The sequence below is a fragment of the Jaculus jaculus genome, chromosome 3 (genome assembly GCF_020740685.1).
Source record: "Jaculus jaculus isolate mJacJac1 chromosome 3, mJacJac1.mat.Y.cur, whole genome shotgun sequence".
In the NCBI taxonomy this organism is placed as follows: Eukaryota; Metazoa; Chordata; class Mammalia; order Rodentia; family Dipodidae; genus Jaculus; species Jaculus jaculus.
The window spans coordinates 133,741,374-133,755,724 of record NC_059104.1 but is presented as its reverse complement, the minus strand read 5'-3'; the positions used below and the strand labels follow the sequence as shown (position 1 = coordinate 133,755,724).

The 14,351-nt window shown below is 39.8% G+C and overlaps 1 protein-coding gene and 1 non-coding gene across 9 annotated transcripts in view; one reads left to right on the top strand and one right to left on the bottom strand.

Annotated features, from left to right (window-relative positions):
- Positions 1-14,351, top strand: part of Tjp1 (tight junction protein 1) — a 268,814-nt gene that overhangs the window by 813 nt on the left and 253,650 nt on the right. The window lies entirely within an intron of this gene.
- LOC123459636 lies at positions 7,379-7,485 on the bottom strand. The gene has a single exon (XR_006636395.1). It is a non-coding gene; the product is annotated as a U6 spliceosomal RNA (small nuclear RNA).

Sequence of the window (14,351 nt, the reverse complement as noted above, 5' to 3'; positions counted from 1 at the left end):
GTTATTTTAATTTTAAAATTAGTGATCAGCAAACGTCATAAACATTTTGTTTAGTTATTCAGTTTCTCATTGAATATAGGCCAATTGAATCCTAAAGTTGTAGAGAAAGGAAAGAAAGCTGCCCTTCGGCATGTGGAGAAAGTAATTACAGCTTTATAAGACATGAAAGAATGATTCATTCTGCAAAAGTTGATCAGCCAAAGACATGATGGTCTAACAAAAGATAAAAAAAATCCCAGTAGTGACCAGGAGTGCAGGGACAGTAACCCTGGGCCAGATTCAAGTTTCAGCCCTACTGCACACTGTGTGGCCTTAGCTACTGCAAATCTGCTTCTTCTGTAGGAAGGGACTCTTGTTACCTACCTCATGATGTCACACATCAACTCTGACCATGAACAACACAACTTACTCCATTACCACACCTGGATGAATGACACATGCTTAGGAAATGTTAGTGTCTTCTCCCATGTGTTAAAAACGAAGAAACCTTTATTCCAAAAAAAAAAAAAAAAAAAGATTAAGCTTGATAATCAGCCAGGAGCAAGCTATAGAAGTCTACACTTGGGAGAGTTGGTTGGCAGCAGTTGAGTTAAACTCCTTGGGGCTACATTGTGGGACAGTGTTAGAGTGCTTGCTCATTATGTGACTTTGAAAGATAAAAATAAAATCGTTCATGGAAGATTTATCAAACAAACGAAGAATAGGTCACTCTTAAACTGAGCTTGGTGGTGAATGCCTGAAGTTCTACCACTTGGAAGGAAGATCATGAATTTAAGGCCAACCGGGGCTAGCCAGTGAGACCCTTTCTCACCCTCCTCTCCTGCCCGCCCCCCCCCCCCGCATAAAAGATCACTCTTATAAAACAAGATGCAGTAATATTTAATGACTTCTTGCACTGATGGCATATAGGAGGAAAAGATGTCAATGCCAGCAGTCTTACTCCAACCCTATGTTTTTCCCATGCGTTTATCATGTTCTAACAAACTACACGTGTTGCTATGTACTTGTTGTCTCCCCACTAGAATGAAAGTGCATCAAGGAGTGCTTGGTCTTAGTCCTTGCTAAATCTCTACAAATGGCATCTGTCTCTAAACAGCTTCTCAATAAATATTTGTTGAGGAAAAGAGCAAATGAGCTCTGTGGGCCAGTGCTGAGGATCAAACCCTGAACCTCACAAGTGCTGTGCTACCTAGCCCCATTGCCAGCCTAGTAAATTAACTCTTTTATTTTATTTAATATTTTTATTTAGTTAGTTGACAGCAAGACATAAAGATGCAGACAGATAGTGAGAAGGGATGCACCAGGGCCTCATGCCACTGCACATAAATTCCAGATGCATGTGCCACTTTGTGCATCTGGCTTTATGTGGGTACTGGGGCCATCAGACTATGCAAGCAAGTGCCTTTAGCCACTGAGTCATCTCACCAGTCCATAAATGAATTTTTAATTTTTTTATTTATCCATTTTGTGAGGGAAAGTGTGTGACAGAGAGAATATGAATGGGCATGCAAGGGCATCCAGCCACTGCAAATGAACTCCAGGTGCATGTGCCCCCTTGTGCATCTGACTTACGTGGGTACTGGGGTATCCAACTTGGGTCCTTAGGCTTCTCAGAATAGCACCTAAACACTAAGCCATATCTCCAGCCCATAAATGAATTTTTAATAAAACATGACTGAGGATGATTGTTAAGGAAATCATTTTCTGTGTGTGTATGTGTGTGTCTGTGTGCACGCGCACATATGTTTATGTGTGTGTACATGTTCTTGTGTGAGTGTGAGCTCATGTGTACATGTGTATGGAGGTCAGAGGACAACCTCTTTGGGCCAAACACAAATGTGGCTAGCTTACAAGCTTCTGGGTGATTTTTCTGGCTCCACTTTCTTCTGCCCTAGGCTCACTGCTATAACAGATGCCATTGCTACAGCATCTGGCTTTATGTGGGTTCTGGGGATCCAAACTCAGCAACTTATATTTGCAGGGCAAGTGATTGGTCCACTGAGCCATCTCCCTGCCTCAGGAAATCATTTTTTTAAATATCCGTTTTTTAAAATGTGAGGATGGTATTTGTGAAGCTACATTCCCCAAACACAGTTTTCCCCAAAACAGTTTGTGAAGAGACTACCTGAAGAACTACAATCCAGGTTTTTTGTTTTTTATTTAACTCTAGTAGTTGATGTTGAAAGCTAGCTGTAAAACAGGGACAGTGATAAAATCCATCTTATCAAGACATCATCTGCAAAAGAAGGGTGGTTTTGTGTAAACTCTAATTTTAAATAAGTGTTTTAGAGTTTCCACTCAATGCTAATTTGCAAAGGTTAACCTAGTTCCTACAGTGGCAAAGTGAAGAGCATACTGTACAAAAACTCCTGTGTGGGTGGTACTTTTCAACACAGATGTATGATTTTTTTTAAGCTGGAGAATATTGTGTTGCCCAATTTATGTAGTCCTTATTTGCTCTAGAATTTTTTCCTAGATAACATTTTTTTTGGCAGTGTTAGAGCAGTTTCTCAAGGAGAATTCTGAGATGTAAGGCATGGCTAGAAGATGGCAGAATCCACATCCCAACTCAAGAGTGGTAGGTGGGAACTGGTAGCAGACGTTGGCAACGTTGGTATGTCAAACCTTAGAATGCAGCAGCATTGGTACACTTACAAAGTGTGAGATTATACTATGAAAATTGGCTGTGGCTTGTGTGAAGAGTTGGATTAAGGTGTGTGTGCACTCTTTCCATGTGTCTCTGTCTTTGAATGACTGGGTTCTGTCTGAAAGAACTGCATGCCTGCAAAGCTTGTGATGGAGTAAAGGGTAGAACAGGATGACCTCATGCTTTGTTCCCACGCTTCTGTCTGGCTTGGGCGTTTGTGTCCAACAGCTTTCCTTTGCTCAGTGTCATCTATGTTTCGTATTGGCTTTGCACATATCTTAAAGAACAGTATATTTGTGGGCCACTTGAGGTGGAAACCAAACCATACAAACAGACCCACGTTGTGGAACCTGTAAGAACGCTGTTCAGCTCCTGTTTGCTCAGCTCCCCATTTTCCTCATTATTTCCTAGAAACCAGGCGTAGGATTGTTTGTAGTGTTTGGTTCTGAATCATTATTGTTGTTAAGGCTTGAGTAGGAAGTTTCCCTAAAATGCTTATATGTTAAAGACTTGATCCCCAGCTAGTGGCTACAATCCTTGATAGGTGATTACGCCATGCGGGTGCTGACGCAATTAATTGATCCAGTGATGGATTTATAATTTGACAGTATCCTTGGAAAGTAACAGACGAGGAAGTAGGTCACTGGAGGCATATTCCTGGAGACTGTATCTTGTCCTGAACCTCTTCTGTCTGACTGGTCTCACTTCTGTCTGCAATGTGGTGAGCTGCCACGTTCTACCGTTTTCTGTCTGTGCTAATACTCCTCCTTACCACAGCCCTGAACAACAAAGCCAAGTGACAGTGGACTGAATCCTCCAAAAACTGAGCCAAAGTAAATTGTTCCTTCTTTTGAATTGTCTCTACCAGGTGTTTTTCACAGGGACAAGAAGATTGTTAACACAATTGTTTAGGGTTCTCATGAGGCCTGTTAGAACCCTACCTTAGATAGGTATAAGTGTCTGTCTTTGGTAGCTCTTGAATTGCCAGTGATAAACAGCCATAGGGTACTGTATTTCCCAGGGCTGCCAGAACAGATGACTGTGGACTTTACAGATTAAAACAAGAGAAATGGAATCTTTCACAGTTTCACAGTTCTCAAGGGCAGGAGTCCAAATCCAAGGTATACCTACCCTGGAAGCCTGTGTGTTTGATTCCTTTTTGTCCTTCTTGTTTCTGGTAGTGCTGTTTGTTCTCAGGGGCTGCATCACCTCAGCTTCTGACTCAGGTTTTTTTTTTTTATATTTTTATTTATTTATTTGAGAGCGGCAGAGAGAGAAAGAGGCAGATAGAGGAGAGAGAATGGGTGCATCAGGCCCTCCAGCTACTGCAAACGAACTCCAGGCGCATGCACCCCCTTGTGCATCTGGCTAACGTGGGTCCTGGGGAGTCGAGCCTCGAACCGGGGTCCTTAGACTTCACAGGCAAGTGCTTAACTGCTAAGCCATCTCTCCAGCCCATCTGACTCACTTTTTACACAGCATTTTCCTCTGAGTCTCTCATCTTCTGTTTCTTTTTTAACATTTTATTTTTATGTATTAGAGAGAAGAAAAGAAGGAAGGGGAGATAGAGAGAGAGAATGAGGATCCCAGGGCCTCTATGCACTGCAAAGAAGACACTCCAAACACAGGTGCCTTCATGTGTATTTTGCTTATGTGGGTTCTGGGGAATTGAACCTGGTCCTGAGGCTTGGAAGGCAAGTGCCTTTACTGCTAAGCCATGGCTCCAACCCATCATCTTCTGTTTCTTATAAAGACTATTGTCACTGGATTTAGGGCCTACCTGAATAATCCAGGGTGATCTAAAGAACTTTAACTTAATTACATTTGCACATACCCTCTTTTTAAGTAAGGTGTCATTCTAAGATGAAATTCAGCCTGCTCTTCTGCAGGCTAAATACTAATTACTCTGACCTGTTCTTATATGAAATGTGAAAAATCTTGCCATAATAATGGTATTTCCAATAGTCCTAGTGTTTGCACTGAGTGGTTTTAGAAATACTTAGACTGATCTTAGAGAGGAACAAATGTCATTTCACTTCCTTTATACTCCTGACTTCCCTTGTCATTTGCTTTGGCTATCATTGAAAGTCATATAGTATCAACATACTCATTCAGGTGGTTGTTCAGTAATCATTTTACTACTTTGCATGGATAGTAAGAGCTTCTGGCTAGTAAATTATTTGGAGCCTCTATAGAAATGTTTTCCAAGCATCCTATCTTTTAATATGGCAACTCCCTAGATACCTTCCCAGTGTTACAAATGTGGTCATTGATATGCCTGGAATCAGACACCAGCTTTTCTTCTGGTTGTCGCTGTTAAAAAGACAATAGAGCAAGAAGATGATGGGAAGAGAGAATGGCTGAAATAGGTACAAAATAACCAGGAAGTATGTTGTAAAATAAGAGTTTTCTGAGGGTGGTCCCTGGTATAATCTTAGGTCACTGAAGTCCTGCTGTGACATCCCAACCCTTTCAGTGTTTTAATGGGAAAATTATAAACAATATCAATCACACACATTTTTATCTTCGGGTGTAATGAAGAATCATTTACTATTAATCTAGAACATGAATTTTTAACGTTTTCTCCTTTCTGATATTTATAAGCAACTGTGTAAGGAAGTGTCCTTAGAAGGGTTTGGTATACTTTTCGTAGTCCTGCTGTTTATTAGCAGTATCCAGTGTCTCCTGTTCTCACACCATTGTTTGGAATTACCCACTTTGGGGTGAAAGATGCATTGCTGTCACTCATTAGCATTACCCTTAGGTTGGTTATGGCCATTAGTTACTGATATTTCAAAATTAATATCTTATAGAGGGATTGCCAGCTGTTAACTTTGGGGACAATTTTGTCCTTATATAACTGCTTCCTTTTTACCATGTTGCTTATTGAAGTTGGCCCATTTCCTTGTTCTTGAGTTCTTTCTTACTGGGAATTCAAAATGGGTAAAGTAGATGAGCTTGGCAGTTGTTTGTCCTAAGTAGGTTGTGGCCAGTCAGAACTGGCTGTGGACAGCTCCTGATGTAGACATGGACAGAATAGAAACCCAATGCTCCCTGACACATCTGGCTTGCAAGGATGGGGAACAAGAAAACCTTCCAGCAGAGAGAAGAGTCTGGGAGGGATGGGTGCACAGTGTCAAGGAGTTGTGTTGATTGCTCTGCGTGTATTGTGGAAGAGTGAAATTTAAGATTTCTAAGATATTTAAAGAATTTCAGTATGCCATGTTAAAAGTTGAGCCGAGCTAGGCATGGTGGTGCATGCCTTTAATCGCAGCACTCAGGAGGCAGAGGTAGGAGGATCACCATGAGTTCAAGGCCACCCTGAGACTACATAGTGAATTCCACATCATCCAGGGCTAGAGCAAGACCCTAACTTTAAAAGCAAAACAAAAACAAACAAGCAAACAAAAACAAACAAACAAACAAAGAGCCATCTGGGTTTGGACAGCAGCAAGTGGTGAACCAGGAATTTACAACTTTAAGGTGTGATGGGATTGATAGGGTTGTGTTGGTGTTTACTCCTCCCACACCCCCAATGGAGAACACACACAAGGGGCAGAACTAAATGCCAAGCCATTTAGTGAGTTGGTTATAATGTCTGGGCAGGTACCAGCTATCACCCAAATGATGGTCTCTTGGGAAGCTTCAGCCTGGCTACCCTTCAAGCCCTGAAACATCTTTCCTCCCCTCAGAAACTAAGATAATGTAGCCTGTCGCACAGGCCAGCGCTGACCTGACAGTGTCAGGTGAAGAGGAGGGTAATGGATAGAGCTCCAGGTGCCAGGACACATTTATTCTGTGAAAACAGAAAGTCAGATGATTGGGCCCTATGATCCTGCCTTTTAGACACATTGTCCATGCCCACTGCGGAAGCATAGTTCCATGAGAAAGTTGGGAATGGGGTGGAGAGGGGCAGACATTTTTTTCACGATTACCATCTATGGATGGCAAAACAGGATTAAGATTTTGGGGGAAAAACAACTTCCTTGTACGTTACACATTGATTTCTTTATTATTCAAGGGAGCATATAGAAGGAGCTTACACTGTCAGCAGGAGTATTACTCTAAGATTTTTTGGATCTGTCCCCAAAGTCCAAGTTACTCAGTTCAGCCTCATAACACCAAAGCTGGGGAAAAGTGACACCTTGAGATAAAAGTGCATGCATGCATACATACATACATAATCATCCATGCCAGGTGAAGCTGTCTTTGCTGGGCTTTTTGTACCCAAGTATAGCTCTTCTCATCAGATATATAATATACATTATTGCTGTATGTATGAGGGCTACTTAAATCTTTTCCACTGACCTCTTCTCATTGAAAGAATTTTTGTGAAACTCTAGGTATATAGACCAAATATGTATTGGTAAAAAATCATGAAGAAATTTACTTTGAAGTAATTATTTGGTATACATATACTTTTACCATTTATTAAAGACTGAGACAAATTTGCTTAACAAGAAGGGTATGCTTATGTGTTTTTACAAAGACAAACTTGGCTGAATATTTGAGACTGCAGGACATAGAATATCTTTAAAGTTTTGATTACATAAGTAGCCATCAATATTGAGAAAGCTGATTTCAATAAATATATAGTACAAAATGAGAGACATGTGTTTAGGGCCATTTCAGAAATTGTTGGAAATTTTGTTCTACTCCAAAACTAAAATTCATTTAACAAGTTTCTATGAAGCTCAAATCAGCAACTCAAACGGCAGTTTTTTTTTTTTTTTTAATATGGAATGCTTCACGAATTTGCGTGTCATCCTTGCGCAGGGGCCATGCTAATCTTCTCTGTATCGTTCCAATTTTAGTACATGTGCTGCTGAAGCGAGCACTCAAATGGCAGTTTTTACAATCAAGCATTCTAGTACAGTGCAATCTAAAGATTTGCTATTTTGATACTTATACTGAGGAATGATGGCAGGAAAATAGTGTTTTCTGTTATTTTTTTAAAAATTGTTTTATTTTATTTTATTTTATTTATTTGAGGAGAGAGAGAGAGAGGCAGACGGGCACACCAGGGCCTTCAGCCACCACAAAGAACTCCAGATGCAGGTGCCACCTTATTTATGCATCTGGCTTACATTGGTCCTGTGGAATCAAACCTGAGTTCTTTGGCTTTACAGGCAAGTGCCTTAACTGCTGAGCCATTCCTCCAGTCCATCCGTTATTTTTTTTAATGATTATGTTTCTATAAGAGTAAAAATCAGCTGGGCGTGGTGGCACATGCCTTTAATCCCAGTACTCAGGAGACAGAGGCAGGAGGATTGCCAAGAGTTTGAGGCCACCCTGAGACTCCATAGAGAATTCCAGGTTAGCCTGGACTAGAGTGAGACCCTACCTTGAAAAAACAAAAAACACAAAAAAATAAAAAAGAGCAAAAATATTTACAAGTTCAGTAAAAAGTGCAGTTGTAACAATGCAGTAGTCTAGAATCAAGATGTTTTATACAGTATTTGTTGGTGTTGCCTGGTTCAGGGTCATGAGCAGTCAAAGTGCATGTGTTAGGTGTTTAGCCTCAAGGTGGCAATGAGGTCACATGGTGTGGTGTAGGCAAGTGCTGCTAGAAACACTCACGGATCTTTTGACTTTGAATTAATTTTTGGTTGTTTTATGTTCAGAAACCTTTTGCTATTATCAAACTTTTTATGACTCTCACATTCAGTTATGCAGCATCTGTAAGATTGTGACCCCACAGTTTAAGAAGCTATGATCTGTAGTTATCCTACTGTGTGGTAGCATAGCAGAACTTCTTGCTCCTATCTGTGACACCAGCAGTATACATTCCTTGTCTTCATAGCCTCACCAGCACTTGTTATCTTTAATCCTTTTGACAATGGCCATTTTTACCCATTGATGAACCTTTCCCCATCTCTTCCTTCTCATTACTCTCCATTTCTAAGCAACATCTTACTTTTCAGAGATTGACATTTTCATAGTATACATAGCAGTGGGGTCTTGTAGCACTTACCTTCTTTTGTCTGATTTATTTCACTTAATGGCACTTAAACCTATCCACATTGTTGCAAATGATAGGATATAATTCTGGTTATAACTAAATAGTATTCCACTGTTTGTGTATACACACACATTCACACATATTTTCTTTATTTGTGCATCAGTTGCTCAACACCCAGATTGTTTCCCACTTTAAAAAATATCTACTTATTTATTTGAGCAGGAAATAGATAGAGGAAGATACAAAGAGAGAGAGAGAGACAGAGAGAGAGAAAATGGATACACCATGGCCTCTAGCCACTGCAAACGAACTCCAGACACATGCATCACCTTGTGCATCTGGCTTACTTGGGTACCAGGGAATCAAACCTGGTTCCTTAGGCTTCACAGACAAACACCTTAACTGCTAAGCCAGCTTTCCAGCCCATTTCCCATTTTGTTGACTATTGTGACTAGTAGTACAATGGACATGGACATACAGATGTCTCTTTAGCACCCTAATTTTGTTTTCTTTGGATGTATCCCAAGAGTGAGATAATTGAATCATATGGTATTCCAAGTCCCAGGTTAGCCTCAAACACATAGCAATCCTCCTACCTCTGCCTCCTGAGGGCTGGGATTACAGGCGTGGACCACTACACCTGGTGATAGTACGATTTTTAATTATTTGAAGAGCCTCCATATTGTTTCCCAAAATGGCTGCACTTATTTACAACCCTATCAACCATGCACAAGGTTTTCCTTTTTTCTACATCCTTACTAGCATTTGTTATCTTTAATATTTTTTATAATATTCATGCTTATTGAAGTGAGGAGGTAGCTCCTTATGGTTGGGACTTGCATTTGGCTATGACTAATGATACTAAGCATTTGGTTCAGGTACCTATTGGGTGTAAGTTTATCCTCCAGGAAATGTACATTCAGTTCTGATGCTTCAATAATCCATTTTCTTAAAAATGGACAACTATTGCCTGTTATTTTGTTTGTTTACTTTGAGATAGGGTCTCACTAGGTTGCCCAAGGTAGTCTTAAAAGTATGAGTCAGGCAATCTTCTGCAGTTCAGAAGACCGCAGCACAGTTGGGTGTGTGGTTGAAGGAGCATGAAGGTGTAGAGGAGCGGAAAAACAGGGACATTTGGATATGGGGTCCTGGGTTGGTTGACACTTTACCCTTACAGTTGTGCCAGCACAGTCTCCTGAATTACTGGTAATATAAGTACACATTACCTCATTCCAGCTATGCAGTTTTTAAAAATTGAATTTTTTGCTATTAAATTTTTGTATTTCTTCATATATCCTGGATATCTTCTGTCTTCTTTCTGTCAGATGTTGTACACATGTTTTTCTTCCAATTTTGCAGGTCGTCTCTACATTGTATTGCTTGTTTCCTTTGGAAGCATTTCAGTACAATGAGTCCCATTTGCTTATTTTAAATTTTGCTTCCTGTGCTTTTGAGGTCTTGTCCAAAACTCTTGCCCATTCCAGTGACTCAAAGTACTTCCTTTTGAATAAAGTTCTTCATGTGTGTAAAGAAGATTTTGCCCTGTGGAGAAGATAACAGAGTTGTCCAATGTGCTTGTTTTTATGTTGAGAATCAGGAAAGCAGCATCCTGAAATTTGCACTTTGGGAACTGGAACTGGAAGGAGGCCTTTTTAGAAATTCAGTAAAGTAACAATTTCTGTAAAAGCTACAACCTTATCAGCAGTGTTCAGGGTAAACAATCAGTAAAAAACAAAACAAAACAAAAACACCATCTGTGGAGTAGGGTTTCTGAGGACTCTGCAGTGTACAGAATAGATGGGTCAGTGTACCAGGCGGAGAGCCTTGCACAGCTGTGGTCCAGAATGTATGCAAAGGCCTGCTACAAAGGTTCCGTGTGACTAGCTTGAAGGAGTGTCAAAGGGTGGAGGGCCAGGCAGCAGGGACACTTGGAGTTAATTAAATGTGTTATTATGGCTTGATTGACTCCTAACCCTCACTGGTTTGTGCCCGCAGTGACAGGGTGCTTCTTTCTTACTTCCTAAAGTAAGTCGTTGTGGGTTCTGGGTCAGTGAGTCAAGGCTGTTCCCAGAGGTAGCTGTCTGTCAGATAAAAGAGAAATTTCCTGACAAACCTCCCAGCATTGTGTCTGGAGTCTTTAGCAGAGCCATGGAGAGCGGGCAGCAGGCACAGTTAGCACTATCGCAGGGATACGCTCCCTAGTGAAATATAAGTAAACATTAGAAAACACCAGCAACCCCGGAATTACCAAAGTGAAAAAATAGAGGACTGAATCCCCACAAAGACAGAAAACAGTGGATGGACCTGACTATTTGTGGAATGATAGAAAAGAGCATTGTAGTAATGAGGTCTAGACACTTTAGAAATTTAGAATTGTCTCATCAGTAGACAAGTGAAAGGCCAAATTGGCAAAAATGAAAGCAAATCAGCTACCTGGAGGATTAAATGAAGGAATCAAAGAGCCAAGGATCAAAAGAAAGAAAGAACAGAGGCTAGGAAGCTTGCAGGCACTCAGAGAGGGTATGGGGCCTTCCTTGGAAACGTGGTGGTGCTGAGAAAGAAGGGAGTGTAGATGTGCCATGCTGTTTATTGTTGAAGAGGAGGTGAGGAGACTGAGGAGCCTAAGTGTTGGCAGACAATGTGAATTTAGGGCCTGGGGAGATGGCTCAAGTGATAAAGGGCTTGCTTGCAAAGCCTGCCAGCCTATAAAACCAAATGGACATTTGTTTGAAGCGTCAAGAGAACCCTTATAAACCTATGTGTGTGCACACACACACCCACATGCACACATACTTTTTAAAAGCATGAATTTAAATATGTATAGTTGGCTGTCTGTATCCTTGGATTACATATTCAGATTCTACCAAACTGTGGATATAAATATTTGAAAAAATTATGCAGAGACTTAAACTTTTTAAATTATTCTCTCCCTAAAACACAACATTACAATTATGTGATGACATTTACCTTGTATCAGGTATTACAAGTAGTCTAGAAATGATTTCAAATATATGAGAATGAGTGTGTAACTTATATGCAAATCTCCACCATTTTATATAAGGATATTGAGTGTCTGGATTTTGATGTCAGAAGGAGACCCTGGAGTCAGTTTCCCACAGATACCAAGTAACTGTGTGTGTGTGTCTTTATAAAAGTCGTGTGCATACATGTATATATATGAATCTTAGTGCATGTGTGCTTACATGTAGGAAGCTGGAGTTAAAATTGCCCTAGTATACTTTCAGATTACTGTTACTTAGAAAGGGAATGACATCACAAGGCAGGTGTGGTACGAAGAAAAGTCAATCAATTTTTTTTTGTTTGTTTCTTGAGGTAGGGTCTCCCTCTAGTCCAGACTGTCCTGGAATTCACTATGTAGTCTCAGGGTAGCCTTGAACTCACAGTGATCCTCCTATCTCTGCCTCTCGAGTGCTGGGATTAAAGATGTGTGCTACCATGCCCGGCTCGAGTTAGTCATATTGATAAAACAGAAAATTAAGAAGAATGCATTTATATGAAAAGAAAAACCTGTAAAGCAATATGGCAGGAAAACTTTAAATATATCAATTCCCATAAAAAATTCAAATGGATTAAATTAATCTCAAAAATATTTACTCACAGATGGGATAACAAGAAAACCATTTCAGCTACATGATAATAGGTATAGGCACCAACTTAAGACACAAGAAAGCAGAGAGTTTTGGGAAGACCGAAAATATAGGTATACAAATAACTAGGGAAAATTTAATATAAAAATATAGCTGGGGAAAATTGTCATCAGAAGAAATCACATTAAGATAAATCTGCCAATGGCATAGAGACTTTTTATATAAATTCCTAAGAAGATATATGTCATAAACATTAAAGCAATCAAAAAATGTTTGGCTGGTCCTAGTGGTGCATGCCTTTAATCTCAGAACTCGGAAGGCAGGGGTAGGAGGATCACCATGAGGTTGAGGCCACCCTGAGACTACATAGTGAATTCCAGGTCAGCCTGGGCTAGAGTGACACCCTACCTTGAAAAACAAAAACAAACAAAAAAGTTTAAAGTATAAAAACAAACACTAATAGACACGTAAAGAACAATTGACAAATATCTTTGGGTGGGAAATTTTACAATAGTGCTTTTTGTAAAAATCATTAGTTCAGCAATATACAAACATAATGAGGAACCTAGGGTTGAATTATAAAATAATGAAGTTATATTCCCAGTGGGCAATCTCATGCACATTTCTGGAAGTATATATTTTTAAGACCTTCTGGAAAAGCTGTACCTGTTAACCTTTAGAAAACTCCTACCCCTGAACCTGCATTTCCACTCCTAAGACTCTTAAATAAATACTGAGTTTGTATGCAAAGGTTATCAAAGTTGTTCATTGTTTTATGGTTTGATAGTAAACATTTGAAAACCAAATGCCCATCAATAAGTGAGTGGTTGAATAAATTATATCATGAAATACTGTCTGCCTATTAACAGCAGTGAAAATGGGCTTGTCTCTCTCCATGATTGAAACTGGCTGCTTTTTAGACCCAGACTCAGAAGACATAATTTTCTCTCCTCTTATGATCTATCTCCCTCATACCAGCAGCTTCAGAGATTTACAGCCTGCTTGCCCTGTAAGTTTTCTCTCAAATATTAGTAAAATTGTCCTTGAGCTTAAAAAGAAAACAAGAGTATAATAGTTCTGCATGGGGTATATGGGAATAGCTTCAAGTTCTGTTAAGTGAAAAAATGTTGTGGGGAAAGAAAGAAACAACATAGTCATGTTGCTTAAAAAAAATAGTCAAAGGGAACTAAGTCACAGATGGAAAACTATGAACATTTGTGTAGAGATTGTCTAAAGAACTGGGAATCATGGTGTGCTTAGAAAACAGCTACAGGTCTGAGATAGAGGAAGAGGACAACTTTGACTTTTCATTTTCATCTCTCTCTGTAGTCTTGAAATCTACCATGACTATGTGAATGCATTACTTTTGTTCTAAATTGTAGGCACACCCAAACTGATCTATTCTATGACATTTCCTCTGTCTCATTAATATATAAATAAATTGATTTGGCTAACAGAACCAGACATGGAGATTATACGTATAATCCCAGTACTTGGAAGGCCTAGTCTGGGCTACTTAGTAATTCTCTGTCCTCAAAAACTTAAAATATCTACCTATTTTGCTAGCACTCCAGCTTGTATGTCATTTTAAAGCATTGAGAGACAAATGTCTTTTAGATAGAGTTTTAAAGATAAAAAATTAGGTAGGTCACAAAAGTTGACAATTATAGAAACATGGACCGTATTGCAAATCGGAGATAATCTCATCAAATAGGGAAGCTAACGTTCGTAAACTGCACTCAAACCAGCGTTGTTGCTCTATCAACTTTATCATCTCTGGAGTAATCCACCGAGAGCTTCCTGGTAGGTGTTCAGAGCACCTTCTCTGCAGCTGGTTTGTTCTCCTGCCATCACCAGCAGTGACACAGAAATGAAAGGGCATGTGACAGTCTTGTGGTTTTGTGTGTGAACATATACCCCGGGGTGCACTCTTGAAAGCACAGGTTATTTTCTATTGTTTACATCTGTATTTTTTGTGAATCTGCAATCATGCTGAACTAGGTATTGAGTCTCGTTTAAATATATGAGTTATTTTCATGCTTAACTGAAGCCCGCTGAGCAGTATGTGGATGTGCGCAGTGACAGCTGACTTGCTCTGGATGTGCCACGCACTGGACTAAGCACTAAATAAATC